Here is a 14,965-nt window from a genome sequence, read left to right as displayed (position 1 = left end):
CAAAATACTGGATATAAATACCCTGCTCATGCGTTCCTATTGGACGTAGTACATATATATATATATATATATATATATATACAACTTACCGCAATCTCATTTGTGTTTCTGTACAATTTTCTTTTTTGAAGAGAGAGAAAAAAAGAGAAACAGGTTCTATTCTAGCGAAGCGAACATTTTTCAAATTGACGACACTTGCATCGCTCGCTGCTGGTGTTGATAGTCCTATTTTACTACAGTACTTCTAAATTATTCTGGTGTGGATAGTCCTATTTTACTGCAGTACTTCTAAATTATTCGCTCGCTTCTGGTGTGGATAGTCCTATTTTACTACAGTACTTCTAAATAATTCGCTCGCGTACCGTGTGGTTAGTCCTATTTTACTACAGTACTTCTAAATAATTCGCTCGCGTACCGTGTGGATAGTCCTATTTTACTACAGTACTTCTAAATAATTCGCTCGCGTACCGTGTGGTTAGTCCTATTTTACTACAGTACTTCTAAATTATTCGCTCGCGTATCGTGTGGTTAGTCCTATTTTACGGCAGTACTTCTAAACCATTCGCTGGCGTACGGTGTGAATAGTCCTATTTTACTGCAGTATTTTTAAACCATTCGCTTCCTTTAGGAAGGTTTTGACAAGGTGCCTGCAGAATGTTTTCCAAAACTGTCACATACAGGTGTTCAACTTGCTTTCTGTCATTTCCAATCAACTTATCAACCCTATGCATAAATGAAACTATTTTAAGCACTATCTGTTTTGGACAACGTTCATTGATTCTCCCAATATCTTTCTCACTATTTGTTATTTGTCTGTTTCTTGTTAAGCACAAAGCTACACAATGTGCGCTGTGTCCTGAGCCACTGGGTTGGGGGGGAGGGGTATGCATTTTATTCAAAGCACTAGTATCGTTTTGTTGAAAGAGAGATAAAAAAACTACATTAGTTTTTGAGAAAAAAATATTTAGGCATGCGGTTTAATATATTTTTAAACATTTTGCACGAGGTGCACATTTTTCTAAAATAGCTACACAAAAGTTATTAATATTCTCAGTGTTTTTCAGATGAAATTTCGTTTTCCTTAGACAAGTAATTTTTATCCAACTGATGGTTTGATTCATCACCCTGCAACTTAAAAATCGGTGGGTTTTGTAACATTACATCACATTAAGACTGAACTGAAATCTATTGTTGAGAAATCTTTCATTACTATTCTTCTTATTGAGAAATCTTTCATTACTATTCTTCTTATTGAGAAATCTTTCATTGCTATTCTTCTTATTGAGAAATCTTATAAGGTTTGTAAAGAAAGATTTGTTAAAAAATTTTTACTAATCTTACTCTGATGTAATATCACACAAACTATCGATCTACAGATCATACTTCGCTAGCTTACACACTGTATACCATGATCGATACTTATATCTCTTGAAAATACAGAACACATTTGCTCATGTTGGTTTGTTTGGAGTTAAGCACAAAGCTACCTGTGCTCTGTCCACCACAGGTATCGAAACCCGGATTCTAGCATTGTAAGACCGCAGACATACCGCTGTGCTACCGGGGGGGGGCTGCTTATGTTGGATACTTCCTTCATCAGCTGAGGACTGTAATATTGAGCCATTTCAACTCACAGTAGCCTAGCGAAACTTATGACTATTCAATACAGCTTTATATTCAGAATAGGTGTGGAATCAAATACAGTAGATTTTGTTTACTAACACGCTATTGCACTGTTTTGCTGGAAAGAAAATACAAACATCACGCATTACTTATAAAATATATATATATATATATATATATTTTTTTTTTTCCAAACGTTAAGTTGATCCAACGAGTGTATTGATTCACAACCATTAAACTAATCGAGATTTCCTTGTATTTCAGGTATGAAACATATTTGTTCATATTAGGTGATTTTTTTTGTTTATTTCAGCTCTCATAAGTCCAGCTAGTATGATGATGGAAATTATTATCCCATGGCTTTATAACTACAATAGGCTCAGTAATATAAAGAAATAAAAACCTTTGTTGGATAATATTTTCCGTTATCGATCTACTTGCACTGATGAAAGCTGAAATAATTCAAAATTGCAGTTTTAAGCTGATCAAGGAATTATCCACCATGAGTCTTTTAAATAGGGTCAGCGGTAAGTTTACGGACTCAAAATGCAAACAAAATTTTAAAAATCTGGATTCGATTCCCCATAGTGGACAAAGAGCAGATAGTCTACTCTGTAGTTTTGCGTTAGAACTCAACAACAACAACAAATAGGAAATATGTATGAAAGAGAAAATACGTCAGACTACAATGAAAACTTTTCACTCACATAAACAAACAGTTATTCTTTTTAACAAGAAAACATCAAACACACTGTTAAGTAAAATATCCATAAAAATATTAACTAACTTCCCAACTGTAACTCGTAGAACCCATAGACCTTTCAATTTTTATGTATTACCAAAGCCCAACAAATGAACATTTTAGGATATTCTATATTTATAGTTGCCCCATTTGGTTGTCATTTTCCTGTCTTAGACGACACCTTTGGTTAATTAAGTAAATTTTGAAAACAGTACCAATGCACGAGTATTAGCTTGCATCTGGAATAATACTTAGAGCGTTTGTTGGATATCTGGTCATATCTACATTGTTTGACTCTGTAACACACCGACTAATCTAAGTTGGATATCTGGTCATATCTACATTGTTTGATTCTGTAACACACCGACTAATCTAAGTTGGATATCTGGTCATATCTACATTGTTTGACTCTGTAACACACCGACTAATCTAAGTTGGATATCTGTTCACATGTACATTGTTAGACTCTATAATACACCGCTCCGTCTAAGTTGGATATCTGTTCACATGTACATTGTTAGACTCTATAATACACCGCTCCGTCTAAGTTGGATATCTGTTCACATCTACATTGTTAGACTCTATAACACACCGACTAATCCAAGTTGGATATCTGTTCACATCTACATTGTTAGACTCTATAATACACCGCTCCGTCTAAGTTGGATATCTGTTCACATCTACATTGTTTGGTTCTATAATACACCGCTCCGTCTAAGTTGGATATCTGTTCACATCTACATTGTTAGACTCTATAATACACCGCTCCGTCTAAGTTGGATATCTGGTCATATCTATATTGTTTGGCTCTATAACACACCGACTAATCTAAGTTGGATATCTGGTCATATCTATATTGTTTGGCTCTATAACACACCGACTAATCTAAGTTGGATATATGGTCACATCTACATTGTTAGACTCCATAACATACCGACCAATCTAAAAGTGATTCAACTCATCAAATAAGAGACCGTTGAACTTGCTTTAAGGTAAACTCCGGAAAATTTAATAAAAACATCTCTCACCAGATAAGGGGTTGCCGTGGTAACTAAAATGAGGCTGAAGTGTTTGTGAGGTACATGGGGAAACTGGTAGAATGTTAGATCATTACTAACATGTATATGAATGTCTTCACTGTATCACTAAAAATATGAGGATCTACGTGTTTTTTTCGCACTGTGATATTAAATATAAACTATTTTTAAGAGTTAAGCCTGATTCTTGTCACCCTATGAACAAACATTTTGAACCTCAATATTCTACAAAAAATCATTTGTACTTAAATAAACTCTCATACTCTAGGGTAACAAAATGCCTTAAACCCCGATTTGAATAAGATACGAACATTGGACTCTCCTATCTATAATCTAGCATGCTAACCATCAGGCCACCCCCGGTCCATAGTAGTTAAAATACCTCCAAATGACTATTCGGTTTTCTGTTTTGTTAAGAAATTATGCTCTACTTAGATGATTTTGTTCAACTGTTTAAAACTCGCTATGAAACACTATGATAATACAGTATCTAAAACTAGTTAAATGCTAAACACCAAAAAGTATACGTCTTTTTCTCAGCTTGATTTACGATACTTTAATCTAACCAATCAGTTATTTCTGTTTGCGAAATTGGAGCTTTTTAACTCTCATTGATTTCTCATAATCTCGATAAAGAACTTGCAAATAATATATATAGTGCCACTGTACCCTATCGGTGGAAAAATTTGAGACAGAGAGTTACGCCATTGTTTCAGTTTGGAATTGAGTTGTGACACAAATAAAATCAGCTGTCACTAGAAAGGAGCGGTACATGTATTTATCAAGTTCATTCAATATGAACACAGTTTACATAAAGAAAAGACATAAACGTACAAAGTGGGTGTGCGATTCCAGGAAACAGCCAAGTGAAGTTAAAAATTGAAATATCGACCATGCACTATGTATAAAGTGTTCAACACTGAAAAATCACTAGGCTTAGTTCATACAAAGCCCCATTTAGAAAAAAAATCTAACAGAAAAAGGAATTTGGTTTATGGGTAATAACTTCTTCAGAACAGGGTAAGTGCTCCTTAACCGCCTTTCTTTCTTTCTTTCTTTTTATTTGTTTGTAAACTTAGTTCTTTTAGATCTTCAGCATAAAATGACCGTACAATTTCAGCATACTTCGCAATACCTGACGAAAGATGAAGCTCTGAAGTTATACGCGCAAAGTAAATTATTGGAAATTCTGTTGTTGTTTATTCTGCTGGAGTATATACTAACAAGTAACGAAAATGACGCTAGAAAAATAAATTGATACACACACACACACACGTCTTCGGTAAGTGTTTTAATGATTTTTTTTTGGACATGTTTTTCATATTTATGCTATATCTTGACATCTTTCATTTCTGGGTAGGCTCGGCATGGTTAGGACGCTCGACTCGCAATCTAAAGGTTGCGGGTTCGAATCCCTGTCCCACCAAACATGATCGCTCTTTCAGCCGCAGGGACGTTATATGTGACAGTCAATCCAATTATTCGTTGGCAAAAGAGTAGCCCAATAGTTGGCGGTGGGTGGTGATGACTAATTGCTTTTCACTGCTAAATTACGGACGACTAGCGTAGATAGCCCTTGTGTAGCTTTGTGCGAGAAACAAACAAACAATTTCAAGATATGCATTTGTTTGATTATTATTATTTCTTGGCACTTTTGTATCATGTTAAAATAATAACTAACACACAACGTTAAAATGGGTACACAATTAAAAACATTTTAATTATACGACTCTACATGTTTCGACGTTGCTCCTTAATTGACCTTAATTAAAATGTTTTTAATTGTGTACCTATTTTAACGTTGTGTGTGTTATTTATTATTTTAATGTATTTGCTTGTAATATTAAAGTTTTATGATTGTAGTTACACTTGGGTGTAAAGGTGTTGCTAATTCATTACATTTCAAACCTAAAAGCGGATCCAGAAACTGAGGGTTGCAGTAATGCCAACTTCTGTTTGTTGCTTATTGCACGCCTAACGTGTTGTACTGTTAGCATCGATCTTTAATTTCTTTCAGAAACCGCTCCCAGATTGGGATGCAGCACCTAGCTAAACGTTTTCAAGCTAGCGTACAGAAAGATACTCTTTTCACGCAAGAAATGGAACACAGATCTGGCATGATTGCGGCTCGTGGCATGCGCAGCTTGACTTGTTACTATGACACCGGCCAATCGATAGCGTCTCCCCTATGAATGAATAACACAGGGCACGTGCAAAATATATATATTGTGACAAGGCTCGTGGCTATGCGCTAGCTGTGCGAGTTCTCTAGTAAAACGGCCATATCATTTTCTCCTGCTTTCTTTTCTGTGACTGTTGAACTGGTTGACTTGAATTTAGATAACATTAACTACACAGCGTTCGTCACAGGTAAGTGTGTTTGTGCGTCAGCTCTGGGCCACGTGACTGTTATATACAGATTACTTGCTTTAAAAAATACCCGAGGGTTATTTTAAAAATGTAAGTATTGCTAGGGGAAAGCTTTTTATATTATAAGAATAAATATATAGAACCGTTACGTCAACAAGACCATCGTCATGTTAAAACGGAATGACTAATACCATTTGTTTTTTAAAAGAATAAAATAATTTTGTGTAACATCGAAATAACAATCCCTGTAACAGTAGTGCTTATATTAAATCGTGTATACCACACGTACTGATAATTATATAATAAAAGAAACAAACAATTATCTAAGATTTTGTTTTTAATAAACTAGCAATTATAAATTTTAGTAAAGACTGTTAATTTTTTTATTATTGTTGTTGTTGTCTTAGCGCAAAGCTACACAATGTAATATCCGTGTTCTGTTCATCTCGGACAATCGAACCCTGGGGTTTAGTGTTGTAAGCCTGTAAACTTACCGCTGATCCACTGGGGGACATTTTTTAACTTTAAGGAGCTGTTTTAGATAAAATTTTAGTCTTCTCTCGCTAAGATATTTGCAGTTGTTGCATTAGGCAAAACAATCCAAGCTTCCCGCACTTCGATATTAATTATAGAACAAACATTTCTGATCAAAATTCTTTCCCTTTCTCATCAGTATTTGCTAGAACATATTGCATAAAGTTGTGAGCTTTCCTATTGGTTAGCTCCTATGTACGTCATTATACAGATATTATAGTTTCTATATTACAGCTGGTTGCTAAGGTAACTGAGCAACCCCATACTCCTTACTATCGGTTACTAACATGTCTGCATGCAAAAGAAAACCTAAACAAAATCAACGTTTTAATATTTCAACAATTTCCCTTTAACTTACATCTACTATACCTGCAATGATTGCTTACCAAGTCAATAGTAGACTATAAACGTGTTAATACGCCGCCGCGTTTAGGATAGTTACTTGATGATCGATTTCTTGTCACTAGAGTTAAGTAAAATGGTGTATTAGCTTAATCGCTATGGCAAAAAAAAAAAAAAAATGTTAATATATTTCTTGATGGTATGCTTGAGTTGATAATCGCTAATGGTTTCCAGGAAATAAGTGATTATTTTGATTTTGTTTAATATGCCATTTTTCATTGTTACTTAAGTGCTAATGATAAACTGTTGGTTTTTATTTGTCAGGTCTAAAACAAAGTGATAAGACAATATCCGGTTTGATAAGACGTTTCATGAAATGAAAACTTTTCATGTTATGTATAGATATATTAGTATGCTTTAACTATTTAGACCGTACCTGTAAATATTTCTATTTTCTATTTCTCAATAAAAAAAACAACATTTTAAATGTTTATGATAATTATGCGATCAAATATTTTAAAATATGACAGTGATAATTCATGACTATATAATTTTAATCATTTACTCTGTAAAGCAAAATATTTTGTGGTGGGATGTTCATATTACTATGGAAATATTAGGACGAAGTTCTGGAGTTAAAATAAATTTATCGTTTCGTGTGACCCGTGTTGACCTGTGTTATTTCATTGAAAAAGTAAAGTGAACTCTGATAGAACAGGAAGAATACCTTTTTACCACTCCTTGCTAAGATAGAATATACCTGTTGTCCGGTTTGTTGTAAATACGTCCACTTTATTGTAAATATATGGTAATTTATGGATTAATACGTCCACTTTATTGTAAATATATATGGTAATTTATGGATTAATACGTCCACTTTATTTTAAATATATGTGGTAATTTATGGATTAATACGTCCACTTTATTTTAAATATATGTGGTAATTTATGGATTAATACGTCTACTTTATTGTAAATATATATGGTACTTTTTGATTAATACGTCCACTTTATTGTAAATGTACGTGGTACTTTTTTGATTAATACGTCCACTGTATTGTAAATATATATGGTACTTTTTTGATTAATACGTCCACTGTATTGCATAAGTACGTGATACTTTTTTTTTTTGCAATTATACCTACTATGTTTAGAAGCACATGGTGTTGTCTGTGTTATTAAGAAATGTGAACTTAATGCGGCTTGTACTGTGGAGGTACGAAATAAGCTTATATTTTCTACACTGTAGAAGCGTATGACATTTTAATATATATACAAACTATAACGCTTTTATCTTACTGTGGTCGACAAACAGGAAACTTCGAGTTTCCCGGATGGAACTACCACCGTAGTATCTGCCTTCTTCCTTTGTCTTTAAAACTGCGTGGTTAACGCGCCCAAATACATAAGAATTTCAAGTTACCCCTGTTCATAGCAAAGCCTCTCTCACTCGTGAAATGTGACGTTAGAAATGCTAAACCATGACATAATTTTGAAAAGATGATACTGTTTGATCTATCCCAATTGAACATATGCAGATACTTACGAATATTTTACATCAATAATACAACACTTTAGGTGACTGTTGAAACATTTCAAGAAATTTGATTTTAATTTTTAAAAATCCATTATTGGTGAAATTATACATTTACCTGTTAATTTTGTCAGAGGGGTGAAATTTTCATATTATATTTGCAAACCATATGTATTCTTAACTGCTATATTCAGTTAAAAAGCTCTTGTTTACTAAGATAAAATAAAAGAAACGTTGTATCACATGGACAAAGTAAATATGTGTTTAGGCTTCTGAGCAGCGTGAAAAATTAGGGATTATTATACACACAACTTTCAATTAGAGTTATTTCTGAAATAAATTTTTAATTACAAACGTAATAAAAAGCTGTCATTTTGAAAAGAACAGTCATTTTTCCAACATAATTTTTGTGTAATTGTTTTGTTCATAAAAAATAAGACATTTAATGTTTAATTTATTTATTTCTATAAATACATCAAGTGTAACACTGCCCTCTATATTTTGTCTGAATTATTATCAACGTCCTCACTTCACCTTAAAGTATGGCAGACCTTGTTTTGTTTCTTAAGTTAAACCCAATCAAGAAAATACTTGGTGAAAACTTTCTTGTTATACTCGCCCCAAATATACCGAGTGTAGCCCAGTGGTTGGGTGCCTGGACTTCTATTGGATATAGATTATAGGTTTAAGAACAAGACTCAAAGCTACAGGACCTGGCATGCCCAGGTGGTTAGGGCGCTCGACTCGCGTTCGAAACCCCGTCCCACCAAACATGCTCGCCTTTTTAGCCGTGGGGTGTTATAATGTGACGGTCAAAAGAGTAACCCAAGAGTTGGCGGTGGGTGGTGATGACTAGCTGCCTTCCCTCTAGTTTTTCACTGCTAAATTATGGACGGCTAGCGCAGATAGCCCTCGTGTAGCTTTGCGCGAAATTTATAACAAACCAAAGCTGCAGTGCTTATAATTGGAACAGGTATGGGGAGTATTGCGTGAAGATGATAAACGTACTGTCCTTCTACCCAGTGGATAGGTTTTTTCTTGCAAGTGTTTACTAATTTCGTGTTATACAGTCTCCTACACTTACACTGCAGGTAGATGCAAGATAGACTAGTACTATAGCAAAGCATAGAATAAAAAAAAGTTAAATATACCTATGATTCCGTTCGTGATAAGCACTCCGAAGCACTGTCGTGTTCTGCCTTAACTATTTCAATAAAGCTGGTGCGAGTTCTTTATATGAAACATTTATGCTAAGCTTTCTTGTTTTCTTTTCTAATATATAAACCATTTTGTCAATGAAAGTTGCTATGGTACATTATTTGATATACCAAACGTATAGAAAACTCTACGCCCCTTTTTTACCTTACTGGATTAGAAGATTTTGAAGTTCAATCGCTTCTTGAATAGCATTGTGTAAAACTATTTTCATTTTTTAAAATATTCAAGTTTAGTAAAGACAGAGAAGCAAAACAAATGAGCACGAAAGAATATTTTACCTCTTCCTGTTCTTGTTCCTCCAGCATAAGAACGAAATGTGGCTCTGGGGTCGAGAGTTTATGATTACGTTTACCTTTATCTTCAAACGCATTTATTGCGCTTTTTCATGTGTTAATTTGTAGAAATCAATACCGCAATTGCATTTGTTATCTCAAATATTCTATCTTGACTGTATTAAACTCGTACGTGAGTAAACCAAAGCCATAACGTATAGTGAAAATTCATGATACCAGTTTATGTGCATAAAATGGAGGCAGATGTTAGGACTAACCACAGTACAAAATGGAAAAACGGAGGGAAAAGAGCTGATTTTTTTTTCAAGCTGGAAAGCAACATGATTGTTGATTCAGAAAACTTTAGAGCGCCGAATTTTTTATTTTTTTCGTCTGTCGATGATTTTTCGGGAAGAACATAATATTCTGTAAAATATTGTCTTGTTTTTATCATCGATTTTTTTGGGGAGAGGGGGAGATTTATGTCAATTCGTAACAGTCAGTAAAAGTTAAGATTCATTAAAATCGAAACTGATTCTTCAACTAATGATATATAATATATAATAATTTATACCCTTTCCCTATCCCCTGTCGCTATATCACCTTTATTCCTTAAAAACTTTTTTTATTCAAATTTACCTTTCTGCATAATTTACTTTTCTTCAAATTTAGCTCCCGGTAGCTCAGAGGTAAGTTTGCGGGCTAACAATGTTCAAAATCGGGGTTCGATACTCACGGTGGGTATATCACATATAGTCCATTTTGTGGAAACATTCCTTCAACTTTACGCTATACAAACTGTAAAATTAAACAATATCTGTTTTTAAAGTCCTATATATGCGTAGAACTGCTTGCCTAAAATTTTAAATCGATTTCAAAATATTATATTTTTAGTATCTGGTGTCAATCATGAATATTTCTGAGTCGAAATCCTTTTTGTGGTACTGTATCGGTAAGAAGTATTAATCTAGTCATTTAGCAATGACTAGAGATGAGTATATTCTTTGAATGCATGTGTGATCCATTTGGCGTAGAAGGAAATTAACAGGCATTTCTATAAGAGCGAATAATATAGTGTAGTTTGCATAATTTAAAGGATGCATATATTTACGATAATCTTTTAATATAACGCGGCACATTGAGCATACAGTAAGCTGTTTATTAAACTTGGAAAAAATGTTTTTTTGTGTGTGTGTGTTTTTTTTCACATGCACTACCAAGCGTCGCTTATTGGAGTTTTAAAAAGTTGCTATTCGAGAACAATGGCCCCTCGATGGCTCAGTGGTAAATTTAAGGACTTATAACGCTAAAAGTTAGGTTTCGATACCTGCTGCAAGCAGAGCACAGATAGTTCATTGTGTAGCTTTGTGCTTAAGAAGAAACAAATGTATTGGGAATAACGATCAAGTATAACTTCTGTGAGGCCCGGCATGGCTAAATTAGGGACGGCTAGAGCAGATAGCCCTCGTGTAGCTTTGCGCGAAATTCAAAACAAACAAACAATAACTTCTGTGTTTAGTCATTTGAATGCATTTGTTCAGTGTCATTTGCTGGAGTTCAGTTAGATTTCTTAGAATGATGTTATTTGTTACGAGTTATGGGTTTTTAGACCGAGAGTAAGAAACCATATGTAGTTGATTAGTTTTGGTTTCATTTAGATCAAATACAATTTGGTTAAATATTTTTTCCTAAGGTCCTATATGTATGTATATATGTACGTGCACATGATGACCTTTTTAAGGCTACTATAAACACAATCTTTGAATGATGTAATGTAGACTGCAATAAGGCTTTACAAACCATAATCTAATGCGTCAAGTGTGAAAAGAATTGGTATTATAGTCCAATATGCAGACTAACTCGCACAGAATAACCTTACAAATTGATAGTACATAACTCTGATTTTCAGCTTCACTTAAAATATTTAAGATGAATACACGAGAGCACGAACCAAAGTTATGCTTGAATGACACGATGGTATATATCTTAAGAAGACGGGTTCTATGGCGCGTAATACGTTTCTGAGCAAAGATGTCAGTAACGGATCGAGCCACCAGTGTGTAGGACGGCAATGTTTGTTTCGACTAGTCGCTTTATGAAACAAGCTGTCAGTCAGTGCTGTATTTATTTTACGAGATTGCCGGAAGTTGAGGTAAAGAACCTATCAACTTTAGCTGTAATTAAACAAACAAGAAGAGCGACAATCTTTTCAGTAGTACACTGTCAATACCTTTTCTGAATAATTTCAATTTCAATATAGCTTTTTCTATATGTATCTCGTTTATAAACGTTTCCCATAGCAACTCAATTAATGTCCATTTGGTAAAAATGAAACGAGTTGTAGATGCCTTTAATCCTTTCTTATTGTCACTTATTTGGCATCAACCACAAGTCGAACTGTTCTTTGACATCTCCACTGTCCGTTTTTCCAGAAGATGCATCCTCTTCATTTTATCACTTTGTGTACACTACGAATCACTTAGCATTTCCTATTTTGGGTTCTCCTTCAACGAAAATGCCCCCCGGTGGGTTAGCGGTAAGTTTACGGAATCGCAACGCTAAACTCGGGGTTCGATTCTCCGTGGAAAGAACGCACATAGCCTATTGTATAGCTTTGCGTTAAAATAAAAACAATATTGTGTTACGTTTAATATCTACTTATTATTATTATTCGCGTTTGAACGGAGCTGGTCAGTGAAGTCTTTCCATTTCCTTCTTTATACTTGCATAAGGCTAACTATAATACTTACGTAAAACGCTAAAATAATTTGATTAAATTTAAAAGCATTAACTCCTTTCTTTAATGACTGATTACAAACATTAAAAACATTCAGTCAGTGTTTTATCGAAAAGTTCAGTTAAGTAGATAAAGAGTAATAAAAAATGGTCGATAACCGCTACTTCGTCTATTTGTTCATTTCAGTGATTGAGCAACTTCGTTCATAACGGATTTACTAAGTTGGCTGAATTGTAATTTACTTTCTAAAAATTACTAGAACTACACTTACCAAGATTTTTTTTTTTTCGAAGCTGCTCATAAATCACTCTAACAGTGTACAGGAGTAGCTGAAAGTGAATTGTCTTACTGAATTTTCATAACCGGTCAAATGGTGTTTCATATTGACAATTCCATGATTATTGAATATTTTTTTATCATTTATAGGAATTACCGCCACTTAAATTTGATATTAATTAAACATTCCAAGACAAATATACTTTTTAACAGCCTCTGATTTACCAGAGCTGATTTATTCTAAAAGAATCTGAGTTTGAGATTAATAACGATTTATAATTATATCAAATTTATATTAATATCAAACGATATTATTCACATTGAGTTTGTGTAATAACAATAAAACCCACAAAAGAGATTTAAAAATATTTAGTTTCCGAAAGTAGCTTAAGATGTATTGGTGAAAGCAATGGACCCCCCAGTGGCACAGCGGTAGTCTGCATACTTACAATGCTAGAAACCGGGTTTCGATACCCGTGGTGGGCAGAGCACAGATAGCCCATTGTGTAGCTTTGTGCATAACTTCAAACATACAAAAGCAATGGAATAACAGAAGAATATTTATCTTACTTTTATTTGGCAGTTGTTTCATAAGTTTAAATATTGTCTTCTAATTAGGATATCCAGTTTCTTCTGTAATTGCACAGAAGTAGTTTATAGTTTTATACCAAAAACATATTTTTCTTAAGAGCATAAAAGACAAATTATTCATCAAAACATATGTAATCTGCTAAAATAAATCAAAACTAAAAATGGAAAGCTTTAGTCAAATGTCAAGGCCGAATAATAAAATGTCTTGTTAAAGTATTCACACCCCCGTCAAAGTTTCCACATTTTGTTGCTGTCTGAACTTCCAATCATGAAACTTTTAAATAGGACTTTATATTTAGAATCTACACAATCTTCTCCAAACTGAGAAAACTGAAAAAACGCTGATATTATCTAAGTAAGTTAGATTTTCAAACAAAATTAGAATATTCTCAATTGCATAAGTATTCAAACCCTTTGCTACGGCAATCCAAAATCAGTTCAGGTGGAAAAGATTAGTTTGAAAGGTCACAAAATTAATATAATGGTCTCTGTCTGTGTATAATAAAAGTAGTTTAACTTGACTTGAGAGTAAATGCATCTGTTCAAGCCGCAACTAGCATAGTGATACGACAAACCAACCATGAAGTCCAAGGAGCATTCCCATCAACTTAGGGATATAGTGGTAGAAAAACACAGATAAGGAGAATGTTACAATAAAATTTCAAAGTCGCTGATTATCCATTCGAGTACGGTGGAGTCCATCACTAAGACATGGAATGTGCTTCATACCATCCAGCTACTACCCAAATCAGGCCACCCTTCCAAACTAAGCAGCCAAGCAAGCAGGGAACTGGTTAGGGATGCCACGGCGAAGCCAACAGTGACTTTGAAAGATTTGCAAAGTTCCATGTTTGAGATGGAAGTCATTGTTCATACATCAACAATATCCCGGTCCCTACACAAAGCTAGCCTGTATAGGCAAGTGGCAAGAAAGAAAAAAGCCATTACTGAATCATCATAAATCTCGTATGGAGTTTTCGACAAAGCTTGTAAATGATATTGCAGACATGTGGCAGAAGGTTTAGTGGTGAGACAAGACAAAAATTGAGCTTTTTGGTCTAAATTCAAAGCGTTATACCTGGCGCAAGCCCAACAAAGCACATCACCCAGTCAACATCATCCCAACTGTTAAGCATGGTGGCGACAGCATCATGTTATGAGGATGCTTCTCATCAGCAGGGACTGGGAAGCTTGTCAGGATTGAGGGGGAAGATGGATGGTACAAAGTACAGGCGAATCCCAGAGGAAAACCTGCTTGAGTCAGCCAAGAATCTAAAACTCTTTCGAAAATTCACATTTCAGCAGGACAATGACCCGAAGCACAAGGCCAAAGCCTCACTGGAGTGGTTTCAAAATAAGAAAGTGAATGCCCTGGGGTGGTCCGGAAAATTTATGGCGAGACTTGAAGATTGTATTCAATTGGAGCCATTTTGCTAGGAATAATGGGCAAAATTGTGCCAAGCTATTAGAGACCTATCCATAAAGACTCACAGCAGTAATTGCTTCCAAAGGAGCTTCCACCAAGTAGCCCTCCAGTGGCACAGCGGTATGTCTACGGAACTACAACGCTAGAAACCGGGTTTCGATACCCGTTGTGGGCAGAGAACAGATTGTGTAGCTTAACAAACAATCCACCAAGTACTGACTTAGGAGGCTGAATACTTATGCAATCAGCAAATTACCATTTACA

General features: G+C 34.6%; 1 protein-coding gene across 6 annotated transcripts in view; it reads left to right on the top strand.

Annotated features, from left to right (window-relative positions):
• LOC106461431 overlaps positions 1-14,965 on the top strand; it is a 114,031-nt gene that overhangs the window by 31,031 nt on the left and 68,035 nt on the right. For 3 of the 6 annotated variants that reach the window (XM_022388402.1, XM_022388403.1, XM_013921251.2), the window contains exon 1: positions 5,514-5,772. The exons of 2 other annotated variants lie outside the window; for them this stretch is intronic. The gene's annotated coding sequence lies outside the window, so the exon portion shown is untranslated. Of the gene's footprint in view, positions 1-5,513; positions 5,773-14,965 lie in introns of those variants that run through there. One more of the 6 variants, XM_022388398.1, reaches the window with a different exon arrangement.

This window comes from Limulus polyphemus, unplaced genomic scaffold (genome assembly GCF_000517525.1).
Source record: "Limulus polyphemus unplaced genomic scaffold, Limulus_polyphemus-2.1.2 Scaffold957, whole genome shotgun sequence".
Lineage (NCBI taxonomy): Eukaryota > Metazoa > Arthropoda > Merostomata > Xiphosura > Limulidae > Limulus > Limulus polyphemus.
The sequence above is the reverse complement of the archived record's forward strand: the minus strand, read 5'-3'. Positions and strand labels throughout refer to the sequence as shown.